Below are 12,519 nucleotides of genomic sequence, written 5' to 3' on the forward strand. Positions count from 1 at the left end.
CAGGGAAAGAACTGTTGAGCAAGCTGAATTGCTATTGAATAATATATTGAGTAATGATAATGATTGGACACTTCCTGAACCAACTCCTAAGCCAACTCCAAAGAAAAGGGGTATTCTATTTCTCAGTCCTAAAGATATGCAAGAGGCAAAGAAATCTATGAAAGAAAAGGGTATTAAAGCTTAAGATGTTAAGAATTTACCACCTATTGAAGAAATACATGGTCTTAATAACCCGACACAGGTTGTAATGGTAAATTCTCTCTATAGATTTGATGAAGGTTATATTCCTCGTAATAAGTCTGCTAGCCAATGCTTGGATGAGTTTGGTAATTTTATTGTTAAACAAGAAAACTTCAATGCTTATGTTGGTAGACAATTGAAACGTAATGCTTATATGATTGAACACTTGAGTGATTATATGTCTAGAGTTAAAGGTGAAATTAAAATTATTAGTAAACATTCTTCTATGGTTACCACTCAAGTAGAACAAGTGCTTAAAGCACAAGATGATTTGCTCAATGAATTAAATAATAAGAAAAATGATAATGATGTTAGAGTTGTGACTAGAAGAAGTAAAATGACTCAGGAACCTTTGTGTCCTGAGGGCCACCCTAAGAGAGTTGAGCAAGATTCTCAGAGAACTAATGTTGATGCACCTAGTCCTTCTAAGAAGAAGAAAAAGAAAAATGATAGGACTTTGCATGCTTCTAGTGAACCTGTTGTTGACACACTGAGAATCCCAATGATATTTCTATTTCTGATGCTGAAACACAATCTGGTAATGAACATGAACCTAGTCATTATGTTAATGATGATGTTCATGTTGATGCTCAACCTAGCAATAACAATGATGTAGAGATTGAACCTGTTGTTGATCTTGATAACCCATAATCAAAGAATCAACATTGTGATAAGAGAGACTTCATTGCTAGGAAGCACGGTAAAGAAAGAGAACCATGGGTTCAGAAACCCATGCCTTTTCCTCCTAAACCATCCAAGAAAAAGGATGATGAGAATTTTGGGTGCTTTGCTGAAATGATTAGACCTATCTTTTTGCTTATGCGTTTGACTGATATGCTCAAAATGAACCCTTATGCTAAGTATATGAAAGATATTGTTACAAATAAAATAAAAATACTGGAAGCTGAAATTTCCACCATGCTTGCCAATTATAATTCTAAAGGTGGAATACCAAAGAAACTAGGAGATCCAGGAGTACCAACTATACCATGCTCCATTAAAAGAAACTATGTTAAAACTGCTTTATGTGATCTTGGAGCCGGTGTTAGTGTTATGCCTCTCTCTTTATATCGTATACTTGATTTGAATAAGTTGACACCTACTTAAATATCTTTGCAAATGGCCGATAAATCAACTGATATACCTGTCGGTATCTGTGAGGATGTGCCCGTTGTGGTTGCAAACGTTACATTTTTAATGGACTTTGTTATTCTTGATATTCCCGAGGACGGTAGTATGTCTATTATCCTCGGTAGACCCTTTTGGAATACCGCAGGGGCTGTTATTGATTGCAACAAAGGCCATGTCACTTTTCATGTTATTGGTAATGAGCATAAGGTACACTTTCCGAGGAAACAACCTCAAGTCCATAGTATCAGTTCTATTGGAAAATTTTCAACGATTACTATTGGAGGTTTTGAATTCCCTCTTCATACTGTCAAGAATAAATATGATATTCTTATTGTTGGGGACATGCATATCCCCATTGAGGTAACCTAGTGTTATTCGAAAATTCTTCGGTTTCATGTTATTCGGAAAGAGTTTGTTAACAAGACTTGATCAACCTTGTTAGTGGATTCCTTTTGATGAGCATGAGATGGATGAAGTTAGAAAGCACAACTCTCTGTACCCTCCTTTTACTTTCTGTAATTTATATTAAATAAAGAAAAAAATTCTGTATGTTTTCTGAATTATCCTTGCAAAAAAATACCCCAAAAATAAAAGTTCTCCAAATGTCTTGAAAATGATATATGATTTTTTGTAGAATATTTTTGAATTACTGGCACTCAGAACACACCAGGGGGCCCCACCATCTGGCCACGAGGGTCCAGGGCGCGTCCACCCCTTGGGGTGCACCCCCTGCCTCGTGGACCCCACGTGGGCCCCCTCCACTTATTCCAGCACCCACACACTTCGTCTTCCTCCAGAAAAAATCGTCCCACGGCTCAAACCCGAGTTATAGCTCATCTTGTTGCCATTTTCGATCTCATTTCTCAAAGCTCGATTCACAAAACTGCTTTGGGGGATTGTTCTTAGGTATGTGACTCCTCCAATGGTCCAATTAGTTTTTGTTCTAGTTCTTTATTTATTGCAATGTTTTGCTGCTTAGGTGACCTTGTTCTTGAGCTTGCATGTCAAATTTATGTGGTCAAAAGTAGTTTTAATGCATGATATGGCCTCTAGGCACTTGTAGGGGTAGTTGCTATCATTCTTCTTGAGTTTGGTTCACTTTTATTTTTGAGTCACTAAAAATTTAGAAATTTTCAGAGTAAGAAAAATGTTTAGGAAAATGTACCAAGGTGGTTCCTCAAGGAAGCAAGGACCATGGCTCGTGATACATGAGTCGCACGATGAACCACCGAGGTAAGCTCAAGTGCGGCCTTGTGAATGGCCGTCAGAGGAGTTCATGGTCCAGGCAGGCATCAAGGAGGTGGGGTGCTATCGGCGTTCTGGGAACGGGGGTCCCCAGACTTGCCTGCCTGTGGCCCGCGGCATGGCTAAGCCAGCAGGCCGTACGGCCCATCCTCATCAACAAGGCATCCAAGACCCTCGCGAGGGGCCAAGCCTCGCGAGGCGGACGACACGAGACCTCCTCTGGAGTGGCCTAGTCAGGCAGGCTCACGAGGAGCGGAGATATCAAGGCGAGGCAAACCTCATGAGGCTCTCGTGACGTGAGCCGTGACGGTCGACACCAGGCGGGCGCCAAGCGGGCGACAGCACGCGCAGTGTCCTTGTTTCCTCTTTGGTGCTAAGGAGGCCAGCGCAGGCGAGGAGTACGGAGGCATTAGGCAAAGGTTGCCATATCGGTGCAACAAGACCAAGACCAGAACGACAGCAAGATGAAGGTCATCGTGGAGCCCAAGACGGCGTCACCACCAGAGCCTTTGGCATGCGGAGACCACCTTTGTTGGGATGGCTTGTACTAGCTGCCCCCTTCAAACTTGCCCGTCGTTGTTGGCTCCCTTCCTATTCAATATTTGGGGAGAGGACCAGGGCCTATATAAGTAGAGCTAGCCACCACAGTAGGGGCATCGAGCAGTTCATCCAGCATTGAGCCGTTCATCCGGCACTCACCCACACAAGTTAGCCAAGCACAAGAACACCTCAACCTGATGAGGTTGTTCTTCACCTTGTATTGTTCATCATCGGCCCAAGAGGCAATCCACCACCACCGCACTGGAGTAGGGTATTACACCACAACGGTGGCCCGAACCGGTATAAATCTTGTGTCTTTCTGTGTTGCGAGTTCGTCGAGTTCATCCACAAGATCTTAGCGAGCTAGGGCATAGATCGGTGGGAGGAAAAGACTTCACGCGCACCCCAGTGTTTGAACCTTAAGGGTTTGCCGGAACCCCACATCCGACATTTGGCACGCCAGGTAGGGGTACATCGTAGCTTCCCTTCCATCATTTCGTCGCTCCATTGCTCCATCGTCTCCATGGCCAGCTGGTTCCCCATGGCCCTCGCCGGCGAGCTACACACCTGGCTGCTCGGGCTCCCTGGATCCACGGTGGCCCCCTGGGGGGAACTCCGCGACCTCTTCGTCGCTTGCTACGCGGTGCCGGCGCACCACGCAGTCGCGGCCCTGCTGGGCGGCTCTCAAGCACCACCATCAGACTGCCACGCCAAGCCGTTCCTCCGTCAGATCGGGGCCGCCTCCAGGCGCCCGAGGGCTCCGCCGGGTTGGGCTACGCCAGAGGCCGACCTCACCTTCGGCTCAGAAGACCACCCCGACTCCACCGCCGGCTCCGGAATGCTCCCCATGCTCTGCACGCCCACCATCTGCAACGTGGCCGTCACCAAGACCCTCATCGACGGCGGTGCTGGCCTCAACTTGATCTCCGTAAAAGCCTTCAGCCTCATCCACGTGCCACTTGAGCGAATCGGCCTCAGCAAGCCCTTCTCGGGAGTGGGAGGTGGAGCTACCCACTCTCTGGGACAGATCCGCCTCCCTGTCACCTTCGGCACATGCGACAACTACCGCACCGAGCTGGTGGACTTCGGCATCGCTCACATCGGTCTCCCGTACAAGGCCACCCTTGGGTATCCAGCTCTCGCTCAGTTCATGGCGGCGACTCACCCGGCCTATAACGTCACGAAGATGCCAGGGAGCAAGGGCGTCCTCACCATCAAGGGGGACACTAAGGAGGCCGCGATGGCGCTCGGGCTCGCCTTCAAGACTGTGGCAGCAGCACAACCCACCGACGCCGGTACCCCCACGGCCAGGAAGGCCGCGCCCACCAAGAAGAAGCAGTTGTTCACCCAAGACAAGGCGAAAACCAAGCAGGTGCCGGTCAGCGAGGACGGGTCTTCAGGATCCACCTTTACCATAGGAGCCGGCCTTGACCCGGAACAAGAAGAAGCCCTGGTGGGGTTCTTGCACGCGAAAAAGGAGATATTCGCGTGAGAGCCCAATCAGCTGGTAGGGGTCCTGAGGGAGGTGATCCAGCATCATCTAAGGGTATGCCCCAACATCCGCCCCGTGAAGCAGCGAGCAATACGGCAGTCCACTGAGAAGCAGGCCTTCATCGTCCAAGAGACACGCAAGCTGGAAGCGGCAGGTGCCATCCGAGAGGTCTGATACCCCGAATGGGTGGCGAACCCTGTCGTAGTGCCAAAAAGAGGCGGGAAGGAACGGATGTGTTTCGACTTCACCAATCTTAACAAAGCCTGCCCCCAAGATTCGTTCCCACTCTCGCGCATCGACCAGATTGTTGATTCCACCGCCGAGTGTGACCTGCTCTGCTTCCTGGATGCGTTCTCAGGATATCATCAAATCAAGATGGTGGTAGAATATGTGGAGAAGACGGCCTTCCTGACACCATGTGGGGTGTACTGCTACACCTGCATGCCCCTCGGGCTGCGCAACGCGGGCGCGACCTTTTAGCGGTTGATGCACATCGCTGTGGGGCGGCAGCTCGGGAGAAACGCAGAGGCCAACGTCGATGATATAGTGGTCAAGTCTCACGAGGTGAGGACATTGATTCAAGACTTGGAGGAGACCTTCGAGAGCCTGCGCCAGGTGAACTTGAGGTTCAACCCGGAGAAGTGCGTGTTCGGCGTCCCCTTCGGCAAGCTGCTGGGATTCGTCGTATCCCACAGAGGGATCGAGGCTAACCCAGAGAAGATCAAGGCCATCGAAGACATGAGCCCACCATAGACCCTCAAAGAGATGAAGAAGCTAGCGGGGCAGGTGACCGCGTTAGGGTGTTTAATCTCCAAACTGGGAGAGCGCGCCTTACCTTTCTTCAAGCTCATGAAGAAGAAGGGCCCGTTCGAGTGGAACCTGAAGGCCGACTGGGCCTTTCAAGACCTCAAGAAATACCATACTAGCCCCCAGTGATGGTGGCACCACGGCCCCTCAAGCCTCTAGTACTCTACCTTGCTGCCACCCCGTACTCCCCCAGCGCGGCGTTGGTGGCGGTTCGGGAGGAGCGCCAAGCCAAGGGCGCGTTGTGCCAAGCCAGGGCTGAAGTGGCGCGGGGTCAGGAAGGCACAGCAAAGGCATCAGCGGTGGAAGGCCAAGCTCAGCAGGGCGGCATCGCAGAAGCCCCTGAGGACAATTGGGTCTCATGGATCCTTCCACCTCGGGATATGCCCCGATCTTCGCAGGACCCGAGCCTCAACAGTGTGCCAGCCCTCGTCGAACACCCGGTATACTTTGTCAGCACCGTACTACGGGGCGCAAGAGAACGCTACCCCATGCCATAGAAACTCATGTTCGCACTCCTGGTGCCCTCGCGCAAGCTGCGACACTACTTCCAGGGCCACCCCATCAAGGTCGTCTCAGCCTACCCATTGGAGAGGGTACTTAGGAGCCCTAACTCAGCGGGAAGGGTCGCTGAGTGGAACATCGAGTTTCAAGCATTCCAGTTGGAGTTCAGCACTACCAGGGTCATCAAGGGGGCCACACTCGCTGACTTTGTGGCAGAATGGACGGATGCCCCGACACATGAGGAAGGAGAAGACCGGTCCACCTCCCCAGGAAGTGAGGCTCCGGACGGCTGAATCATCTATTTCGATGGTGCCTTTGCGCACCAGGGCGCGGGGGCTGGAGCAGTGCTCATCTCGCCCACCCAGGACAAGCTCTACTACGCTGTGCAACTCTACTTTTAGCACGGCGAGAAGGTCTCCAACATTATCACAGAATACGAAGGCCTCATAGCTGGCCTGAAGGTTGCGGCGGCTCTAGGGGTTAAGCGCCTCACCGTTAGAGGTGACTCACAACTCCTCGTCAACTTCTCCAACAATGTGTACGAGCCGAAGGACGAACATATGGAGGCCTACCTCACGGAGGTGCGTAAGATGGAGAAGCAGTTCTCGGGCCTGGAGCTGCAGCACGTGCCCTGGGGCACCAACAAGGAAGTCGAAGACATCGCCAGGAGGCCATCCAAGTGGCAACCGCAGGAGCCAGGCGTCTTTAAGGAGTGGCTCTTCAAGCCATCAGTTGCGCCACCTCTTTCAAGCACGACTCAACCTCGGGAGGAGCTCCCCAGCCCCCGGCCACGGGAGCCCCAGCCTGTGGCCCGACCTCAGGAGCTCGGCTGCTCTTGGCGCTCGAGCCCCAGGAGGAATGCTGGATCAAGGAATTCAAGGAGTACTTAAAGCACAGGACGCTGCCGGAGAAGGAAGAGGAGGCGGAGCGCGTGGCCCGGCAAGCCACGGCATACTGTATCCAAGACGGTGAGTTATGCAGGAAATGACCGAACGATGTCATGCTATGTTGCATATCCAACGATCAAGGAAGGGAGTTGCTGATTGACATACACGGCAGGGACTACGGACACCAGTCGTCGTCACGGACCCTCGTCGGCAAGGTGTTCCGTAGTGGATTATACTGGCCTACAACACTCAACGACGCGGCCGAGCTGGTGAAATCCTGCGAAGCTTGCCGATCCCACGCCAAGCAAATCCATCAGCTAGCTTAGGGCCTTCAAACTATCCCACTCACATGGTCGTTCACGGTCTGGGGGCTGGATATCCTAGGCCCGTTCCCTCGGGCGCCAGGGGGCTACCGCTACCTCTACGTCGCCATCGACATGTTCACCAAGTGGGCGGAAGTGCAAGCCGTCCGTACCATCCTAGCCGGCTCTGCTGTCAAGTTCATCAAGGGCCTCGGAAGCTGCTTTGGGGTCCCCAACCGCATCATCACAGATAACGGTTCGCAGTTTACTAGCAACCTCTTCAAAACCTACCGTGCTAATCTTGGAACGCGGATCTGCTACGCTTCGGTGGTCCACCCCAAGAGTAATGGTCAGGCCGAACATGCTAACACGGAGGTCCTGAAGGGCCTCAAGACCAGGACCTTCAAGAAGAAGCTGGAGGCCTGCGGCAGGGGCTGGCACGACGAGCTCTAGTCCGTACTGTGGTCCATCGAAACCACCGCCACCAAGCCAACGAGAGAGACTCCATTCTTCCTCGTCTATGGAGCTGAAGCGGTCCTTCCTCACGAGGTCAAGCATCGCTCCGCACGAGTCCTGGCGTTCGACGAAACGTAGTAGGACGCCACGCAGGGGGATGGACCTCGTGCTGGGGGAGGAACGTCGCCGTGAAGCTGCGCTACGGGCGGCGAGGTACCAGCAAGCACTGCGGCGATACCACTGCCGCAACATCCGCTCCAGGACACTCGGGACAGGCGACCTAGTCCTGAGGCGGGTCCTCTCCAGGGAAGGGCTGCATAAGCTTTCACCAATGTGGGAGGGCCCATTTAAGGTCGTCCACATCTCCTGGCCTGGCGCCGTGCGCATGGAGACACAAGACAGGGTACCAATCCAAAACGCCTGGAACATCCAGCACCTCAGGAAGTTCTACCCTTGAAGCAAGGCCCAGAGCCTGTGAAGCAAGGCCCAGAGCCTGTGAAGCAAGGCCCAGAGCCTGTGAAGAAAGGCCCGGAGCCTATGAAGAAGGCCCGGTGCCTATGAAGAATCGCCGCCCGTGACACTCTCACGTAATAATGAGTTGGGGCTGTACACGCCCCGGAGTCTCAGGAGTGCGGCCTCAAGCCCTGGGGCTCCCACCCACGCCTAGTGGCATCACTTAGCTCCGCACTGGTGAGAAGACTTGAAGACTAGATTAGGTGTCGGACGCGGCTTTTCATTTGCTTTCCGCAGTTGGCTCGCTTTTCCTCAATCGAAGTTTGCTTTTGGCATTCCTTGCTGATCTGACCCCCTCACCTCTCACTGCTTTTTTCCGGCTCGGATTTGCTCATGTTCTCTCTCTCGCATGCCTCGCGAGGGGGCTAGGCAGGTGCCCTCACGAGCATTTTTCTCCCTTCTCTGCCTTCTCGCGAGCCACCCTCATTCGAGCCCAAAAGCTGGCGTGCTTCTCCTAGTCTGTGCCCCTCGGGTACCGCGATACAAAGCGCCAGGTCAGGGCCAGAGTGAACGACGGATATTTTAACGCACTTCCTAACGAGTTTTTGCAGTTCCCGAGCGAATGCAGGCCACCAAGGCAAGATGGACACGAGGAAATGAGCGCCACGTGAGGAAGAGGGTGTCCCGAATAGACTAGGTTAAGTTATCTTTGCATGAAATAATGACACAACACGGGAACAACACGCATAGTGCAACAACCGAGGAACTATAGTTTGATACATGCCCCCCTGGGCCCATACTGGTTTCATTCTTGATGCAGGAGAAAGAGTAAAACAAAAGTAGCATTGCAGCGATCCACAGAGGCAGACCCCTAGCGGTACCCCGAGCCTAGCCGGATCCTTCTTTGTGCTTCACGGAGGCGCTGCAACGAGATGACCCACTGCCGCCTTCAAAGCGGGCGCGGCGGCTGGTCGTCGCCACCACTGCTGGAGCTGTCGCCGGAGGAAGAGCCACCATAGCTGGACAAGACACGGCCGCCCCTGAGGGTGGGCTTGCCCTCACCCTCGTCGCGACCATCCCCAAGACCGAGCACCTCCTCACCATCGTTCGCCTCGAGGCAGCACCCGGCGCGGCGACCATCTTCCCCAAACACCCTCACATAGAGGATCGATCCACCATCGTACTTGAAGTGGAGGGCGCACCGCCTGCCCAAGCCACACGCGCGGGCGAGTCTGCCAGCCGTGGGCCAGGGCTGTGTTCCCCACGGTAGAAGTCGCGACTGCAACCCAAGAGGGCTTGCTATAGCAACCATCCGCCTACATCCAGAGTCCGCCTGGACCGGAGGCCGACAGCTCGTTGCCGGCCAGATTCTCCGACCAGACGACAAACTCCGGCGACACCTCCACCGTGTGGGAGCGCGGACGGGGGGGCGCTACCAAAGCATGCCTCCCCTCGTCAACTGGATCGCCATGGCTGGGACGACCCCTCCGCGTGCCGCGGCGCCGCTCTGACGGTGGGCCGCGGCAGGGGATGTGGCGTGCTTGCGCGGACGGCCGCGTCCGCGCTTGGGCGCTGGGGAGCCGGGTCCCTCGCGAGGGGCCTTTCCCTCCTCAGCGACAGGGGACTTCCTTCGTGGCGCCATTGGTGGCACTGCAAGCAATGGAGCGAAGAAGAAGCAAGCAAGCGAGGAAGAGATGGGCGACGGGGGCTCCGCCCCCCTCCCCATTTATAGTAAGAGAAGGCCAACCGGCACCTCCCACGATCGCAGGTAATGATGGTTTTCCTTGCATGTCACAGGGACTTGTCAAGTCGTGCAGTTGCCGAGGCAGCGTGAGGTAGCGGAGACACCCACGTCCAATCGACCGCCACGCGTCAACCGAGGCCACAGGATTTTAGGCCCCTCGGTGCTCCGTACTTGACCCTTGGCTTCGCCGTGAAGCCAAGCCCGAGCGCACCTTGGGCCCGGGGGCTACTGTCGGTGTTCTGGGAACGGGGGTCCCCAGACTTGCCTGTCTGCGGCCCGCGGCATGGCTAAGCCAGCAGGCCGTACGGCCCATCTTCATCACCAAGGCATCCAAGACCCTCGCGAGGGGCCAAGCCTCGCGAGGCGGACGACACGAGACCTCCTCTGGAGTGGCCTAGTCGGGCAGGCTCACGAGGAGCGGAGATATGAAGGCGAGGCAAACCCCATCGAGGCTCTCGTCACATGAGCCGTGACGATCGACGCTAGGCAGGCACCAGTGCGCGCAGCGTCCTTGTTTCCTCTTTGGTGCTAAGGAGGCCAGCATAGGCGAGGAGTACCGAGGCATCAGGCAAAGGTTGCCATATCTGTGCAACAAGACCAAGACCAAAAGGACGGCAAGATGGAGGTCATCGTGGAGCCCAAGACAGCGTCACCACCAGAGCCTTTCGCAGGCAGAGACCACCTGAGGGAGTCCTGGATTAGGGGGTCTCTTGACAGCCGGACTATATCCTTTGGCCGGACTGTTAGACTATGAAGATGCAAGATTGAAGACTTCGTCTCGTGTCCGGATGGGACTCTACTTGGCGTGGAAGGCAAGCTTAGGCAATACGGATATGAGTATCTCCTACTTTGTAACCGACCTTGTGTAACCCTAACCCTCTCTAGTGTCTATATAAACCGGAGGGTTTTAGTCCGTAGGACACAATAACATACAATGATACCGTAGGCTCGCTTCTAGGGCTTAGCCTCTCCGATCTCGTGGTAGATCAACTCTTGTAATACCCATATCATCAAGAATAAATCAAGCAGGACGTAGGGTTTTACCTCCATCAAGAGGGCCCGAACCTGGGTAAAACATCGTGTCCCCTGCCTCCTGTTACCATCCGCCTTAGACGCACAGTTCGGGACCCCCTACCCGAGATCCGCCGGTTTTGACACCGACATTGTTGCTTTCATTGAGAGTTCCTCTGTGTCATCGCCGTTAGGCTTGATGGCTCCTTCTATCATCGATAGCGATGCAGTCCAGGTTGAGACTTTTCTCCCCGGACAGATCTTTGTGTTCGGCGGCTTCACACTGCGGGCCAACTCGCTTGGCCATCTGGAGCAGATCGAAAGTTATGCCCTTGGCCACTAGGTCAGGTTTGAAAGCTTAAACTACACGGCCGATATCCACAGAGACTTGATCTTAGACGGATTCGAGCCTCTGCCTTGTGCGTCACGCGGTCACGATGAGTACGATTTAGCTCTACCATCAGACAGTGTTCGGGAGATCGCACCAGCAGCTACTCCGACCATTAATTCGGATCCAGATGCGCCTCCCATGGACGGGTGGATAGACCCCGCCACAGAGGCCGCATCCCCAACGGCGATCGAGCCGAATATCGATCTTACCCTTCACGAGAGCCGTGTTGTTAAACTGCCGGATACTTCTCCGGCCACGGACTCTGAACCGCCTATGCCCGTTCCTATCAAATTCGGTTGGGCGTCGACCATGGAGTTTACCTCCGTGGATATCTTTCAGCACTCGCCCTTCGGCGACATACTGAATTCATTAAAGTCTCTCACCTTATCAAGAGAGTCCTGGCCGAACTATGTCCGGCAGGATTGGGATGCGGATGACAAAGAAATTCGCCGCCCACCCACCACCCACTTAGTAGCCGCTGTCGATGACTTAACCGACATGCTCGACTCCGACTCCGAAGACATCCACATTATGGACGACGATGCAGGAGACGAATAGGAACCACTGCCCACAGGGCACTGGACGCCCACTTCATCACATGACGTATACATGGTGGACACACCAAAAGAAGACGCCGACGAGGAACGGAAGGACGCAACAAAGGGTTGTCCCCTCGAGAAGCAGTCAAAGCGGCGGCGTAAGCGCCGCTCCAAATCCCGCCTCGGCAGAAACAACGATCATATAGACCCAGCGTTAGAGCAGGGTGAACCATCACCGGACCACGGCAACACGGAGAATCAAACCGAACAACCCGACTATGTCAAAGATAATAGTCCGGACGACATCACACCGGACAGACACCCGGAGCAACAGAATGCCCATCAAAGGCTCGTTGCCACCACAAGGAGTCTAAAAAAGCAGAAGCAAAGGCTCAAGGCTACGCAAGACACACTCAGAATTAGATGGAGTAAAGTGCTCAACATAGCAGCGAAGTACGGCGGTAATCACCCCACCAAGAGCTACCCGAAGCGGAAGTTGCTACCTAAATTCGATGAGGAGGCCTTAGATCCCCCGCAACCAAAAATTAAAATAGCCATCTGGCCGGATAGACGACCTCACGGCCAACATAGAGTGGCAAACAACGCCGCACATAAGCCAATACGCGATCCATGCGAGGGCTCGCATCAAAAGGACGGCGCAACCAGATCCATCTATGGACCACGCAAGCGCACTCCAGCATACGATGCAACACAACAAACATCTGAACAACGCGGTACACCCAGATACAGGGGTGCCGCACACCCCCTATATTTCACCGA

Source organism: Triticum urartu, chromosome 3 (assembly GCF_003073215.2).
Source record: "Triticum urartu cultivar G1812 chromosome 3, Tu2.1, whole genome shotgun sequence".
In the NCBI taxonomy this organism is placed as follows: Eukaryota; Viridiplantae; Streptophyta; class Magnoliopsida; order Poales; family Poaceae; genus Triticum; species Triticum urartu.